Below are 6,000 nucleotides of genomic sequence, written 5' to 3' on the forward strand. Positions count from 1 at the left end.
TTTTTGTTTTGTTTTGTTTTTTTAGATTCTATTATACATATAAGTGAGATCATATAGTATTTGTCTTTCTCTCATTTATTTCACTTAGCATAATGCCCTCAAGGTCCATCCATGTTGTTGCAAAAGGCACGATCTCCTTTTTATTTATGGCTGAATAATGTGTGTGTGTGTGTGTGTGTGTGTGTGTGATCATCTTTATCCATTCATCCATCAATGGACACTTAGGTATTGGCTATTGTAAATAATGCTGAAATGAACACGAGGGTGTAGATATCTCTTCCCAATAGTGATTTCATTTCCTTCAGATATATACCCAGAAGTAGGATTGCTGGATCATATACTACTTCTATTTTTAATTTTTTGAAGAACCTCAATCCTCTTTTCCACAGTGGCTGCACAAATTTACATTCCCACCAGCACGAGGGTTCCCTTTTCTCTACATTCTTACTAGTCAGTGGTGATCTCTTATCTTTTTGATGACAGCGATTCTAACATGTGGACATCATATCTCATCGTGGTTTGATTTGCATTTCCCTGATGATTTGTGATATTGAGCACCTTTTCATATACCGGTACCTATTGTCCATTTGTATGGCTTCTTTGTATAAATGTATATTCAGTTCCTCTGCCCATGGTTAATTGGATTGTTTGTTTTATTGCTATTGAGTTGTGAGTTCTTTATATATTTTGGATATTAACCCTTTATCAGACATATGGTTTACAGATATTTTCTCCCATTTAGTAGGTTGCCTTTTCATTTTGCTGATGGTTTCCTTTGCTGTGCAGTTTTTTAGTTTGATGTAGTCCCACTTATTAATTTTTGTTTTTGTTGACTTTGCTTTTTGTGTCAAATACAAAAAATCATGTGTCAAATACAAAGACCAATGTCAAGGAGCTTACCTCAATGTTTTATTCTAGGAGTTTTATAGTTTCAAGTCTTATGGTCAAGTCTTTAATCCATTTTGAGTTGATTTTTGTGTATGGTGTAAGATAAGGGTACAGTTTTATTTTATTTTATTTTATTTTGCATGTGGCTGTCCAGTTTTCCCAATGCCATTTGTTGGAGAGACTATCCTTTCCCCATTGTATATTCTTGGTTCCTTTGTCATAAATTAATCACATATACATCAGTTTATTTCTGGGTTCTCTTCTGTTCCATTGACCTATGTGTCTGTTTATACCAGAGCAACAGTTTTTATATTATTACAGATCTTAGTGAGACTCTGATGAAACTATGTCACTCTTCTCATACCCAAAATTTGATTCAGTGTCAGGGGGCTATGGATTTCATTTATGGACACCCTACAGAACCCAAGGAAGCTGGTTAAGAAACTTGAATATAGTTCGTGCCAAGCCAAAGACCACACAGCTCAGAGATAGGCCTCTTCAACAAGGCCAGAGTCCTTCATATGCTGAGAACTTATGGAAAATAAGGAGAAAACTAACAAAACACAAATTACCAATATCAGGAATGAGAGAAGTGACTCACCACAAATTCTACAGCTATTAAAAGGAAGATAAATTAGTAATGAAAATTTTAATATATATAAACTGACAACTTAAATAAAATGGACAAATTCTTTGACAGACATAAATTATCAAAACCTACTCAAGAAAAAATAGATAACCTGAATAGCCATGTATCTATTTAAGGAGCATTTGTAGTTAATGTATTATCACAAAAAATTTTGTCACAAAGAAAACTCCAGGCCCAGAATTGGATAGCCACGTGCAAAAGAATGAAACTGGACTGCTGTCACCATGTACCAAAATTAATTCAAAATGGATCAAAGACTTAAGCATAAGACCTGACACAATAAACTTCATAGAAGAAAACATAGATACTAAACTTATGGACCTTGGGTTCAAAGAGCATTTTATGAATTTGACTCCAAATGCAAGGGAAGTAAAAGCTAAAATAAACGAATGGGACTATATGAAACTTAAAAGCTTCTGCACAGCAAAAGAAACCATTGACAAAATAAAGAGGCAACCAACTGAATGGGAGAAGATTTTTGCAAACAGTGCCTCCGATAAGGGGCTAATATCCAAAATATATAAGGAACTCATGAAACTCAACAACAAAAAAACAAACAACCCAATTGAAAAATGGGCAGACGACCTGAAGAGACATTTCTCCAAAGAGGACATACAAATGGCAAATAGATGTATGAAAAAATGCTCAACATCACTAATCATCGGAGAAATGCAAATAAAAACCACAATGAGATATCACCTCACCCCAGTCAGAATGGCTATCATCAACAAGACAAATAGTAACAAGTGTTGGAGAGGCTGTGGAGAAAAAGGAACCCTCATACACTGTTGGTGGGAATGCAGACTTCTGGTGCAGCTGTTATGGAAGGCAGTGTGGAGGTTCCTCAAAAAATTACGAATAGAATTACCATATAACCCAGCAATCCCTCTCCTGGGTGTTTACCCAAAAAATCTGAAAACATTTATAAATAAAGACACGTGTGCTCCAACGTTCATTGCAGCTTTGTTTACGGTGGCCAAGATATGGAAACAACCAAAATGTCCTTCGATAGATGAATGGATAAAGAAGTTGTGGTATATATACACAATGGAATACGATTCGGTAGTAAGAAAAGATGATATAGGAACATTTGTGACAACATAGATGGATCTTGAGAGTATAATGCTAAGCGAAATAAGTCAGACAGAAAAAGCAGAGAACCATATGATTTCACTGATATGTGGTATATAAACCAAAAACAACAAAAGAACAAGACAAACAAATGAGAAACAAAAACTCATAGACACAGACAAGAGTTTAGTGGTTACCAGAGGGTAAGGGGGGTGAGGGGTGGGAGATGAGGGTAAGGGGGATCAAATATATGGTGATGGAAGGAGAACTGACTCTGGGTGGTGAACACACAATGGGATTTATAGATGATGTAATACAGAATAGTACACCTGAAATCTATGTAATTTTACTAACAATTGTCACCCCAATACATTAAAACAAACAAACAAACAAAAAAACACAAGAAATAAAAAAGAAAGAAAACTCCAGGCCCATATTTGTTCACTGGTGAATTCTACCAAACATTTAAGGAAGGAATAACAAGAATTATAAATTCTTTCATAAATTTGAAGAGAAGGGAATACATCTCAATTCATTGTTTGAGGCCAGCATTGCCTTGATACCAAATCCAAACAAAGACATTATATGAATAGGAAACTACAGATGAATATCCATGAATATATATGCAAAAAATTTGAACACTACTTTAGCAAATCAAATCCAACAATATAGAAAATGTACAACACATCATGATCAAGATACTTTACCCCATGAATGCAGGGCTGATCTAACAGTCAAAAATTGATCATTGAAATTCACCATCTTAACAAATAAAAAAGGAACACCATATGATCTGCTTAATAAATGAAGAAAAAGTATTTGACAAAATCCAACATCCATTCCTCATTAAAACTGTTAGCAAGTTTGAAACAGACAGGAACTTCCGGATAAAGAACATCTATAAAAAACTTACATACTAATGGTGAAAGACTAAGTACTTTCTGTTTCATGATCAAGGAGAAGGCAAGGAAGTCTAATCTCAGCAATTCTTTTCAACATTGTACTGGAAGTTCTGGCCAGTTTAATCAGGCAAGAAAAGAAATAACAGGTATCCATATTGAAAAATAAGAAGTAAAGCCGCCTTAATTTGAAAATAAATTATTTATGTAGAAAATATTATGGAATCTATTAAAAAGCTACTAGAACTAATAAGTGAGTTAAGCAAGGTTGAAGGATATAAGATCAATTACAAAAACTCAACTGGATTTTTACGTACTTGACAACAATCAGAAATTGGAGTTTTTAAAAATATTTATAATAGCACTAAAAATATGATGAATTGGGGCCGGCCCGGTGGCTCAGGCGGTTAGAGCTCCATGCTCCTAACTCCGAAGGCTACCAGTTCGATTCCCACATGGGCCAGTGGGCTCTCAACCACAAGGTTGCCAGTTTAATTCCTCGAGTCCTGCAAGGGATGGTGGGCTGCGCCCCCTGCAACTAGCAATGGGCAACTGGACCTGGAGCTGAGCTGCACCCTCCACAACTGTTGACTGAAAGGACAACAACTTGACTTGGAAAAAAGTCCTGAAAGTACACACTGTTCCCCAATAAAGTCCTGTTCCCCTTCCCCAATAAAATCTTAAAAAAAAAAAAAATGATGAATTTAGGGATAAATCTACTAGATGTGAAAGAATTTTACACTGCAAACTACAAAATATTTCTGAGGAAATTTAAAGACTCTGTAAATGGAGAGCTATCCCTTTTTCATGGGTCAGAAGACTTAATGTTAAGATGCCATTTCTCCTCAAATGGATCTACAGATTCAATGCAAGCCCAGCAGGCTCTTTTGTAGAAATTGATAATCTGATTCTATAATTTATATGGTAGTACAAAGGCCCTTGAATAGGAAAATACTTTGAAAAGGAAGAGGAAAGTTATAGGGTGTGACTATCCTATCAGTATTATGTACCAACTTGACAGGGACATGGGGTACACAGATATTTGGTTAAATATTATTCTGAATATGTCTATGAGGGTGTTTCTGGATTAGATTAACATTTGAATAGGTAGACTAAGTAAAGCCATTGCATTCCCCAACGTGGGTGGGCCTCGACCAATCCATTGGAGGCCTGAATAGAACAAAAGGCAGGGTAAGGGAGAATTTGCTCTCTGTCTGTTTTCAAACTGGGATATCAGTCTTCTCCTGCATTCAGACTGAAACTATACTATCAACTCTCCTGGGTCTCCAGCTTGTAGAGGGCAGATTGTGGAACTTCTCACCTTCATTATCATATGAGTCAATTCTTTATAATACATTTCTTTTATGTATGTATTTTATTGGTTCTTTTTCTCTGGAGAACCCTAACTACAACAAAGGGCTAATATTACCTGATTTAAAGACTTCTTACAAAGCTACAGTAATCAACACAGTGTGTTGTTGGCATAAAGATTGATAAATAGATCAGTAGACCAGAACAGTGAGTCAATAAACAGATCCACACATACATGGACAAATAATTTTTGAGAATGGTGCAAAAGCAATTAGTGGGAAAAGAATAGTCTTTTCGACAAATGATTCAAGAGCAATTAATATCAATATGCAAAAGCAATTCATTTCAATCCATTCCTCTCATCACATACAAATATTAATTTAAAATGGGTCAGAGACACAACGATGTGAATGTACTTAATGCCACTGAACTGTACACTAAAAAATGGTTAAAATGGTAACTTTTATGTTTTTTACCTTTTACCATAAAAAAAAGATAGGCATTTGTAGGGCAAAGGTCTTTACAAATACATAAAATTTGTGGCTATTCTTGTGCTAAGGCTTGTGTAGTATAGGAGAATAAGAGACAGTATTTACAATTTTTTATATTATCTTTGTTTGTTTTTGAAAACTCTAATGAATCTAGTCATTAATCATCAAATATTACTGATACCATAAACAGATAACCAGATAGTAGGTTTTCTAAAGTAAGTACACAATACCACCTATGAAGGTTTCTTGCCAAAAAGGAATTGAACTTAAATCTGATCAAACCTCTGAATCTAACTACCAATTAATAGGATATACAGAGACCAAAAAACAAGTTAAATCTTAGGGATGCAATCACCAGAATTAAGACTATAAATAATTGATCTAGCTTCTCCAACCCAAAATATTATAGGGAAAAATAGTGACAGCAATGGAGCAGAACCTATGTATTAAAAGAGACTTAAGGGACATTTCAACTAATTACCTGTATTTATGGACTGTATTTGTATTTTAATTCCAACAAGCAAATTGTAAAAACAAAACTAGCATTTATGAGCCAATCAAGGGAATTTAAACACTGACTGGATATTTAATCATATTGAGAAATTACTGTGAATTTTCTAGGTTTGATAATGGTAGTGCAGTCATTTTTCAAATGTGTATATTTTTTAGAAACATACTGAAATATTTACTG

The sequence above is a fragment of the Rhinolophus ferrumequinum genome, chromosome 12, assembly GCF_004115265.2.
Source record: "Rhinolophus ferrumequinum isolate MPI-CBG mRhiFer1 chromosome 12, mRhiFer1_v1.p, whole genome shotgun sequence".
NCBI lineage: Eukaryota > Metazoa > Chordata > Mammalia > Chiroptera > Rhinolophidae > Rhinolophus > Rhinolophus ferrumequinum.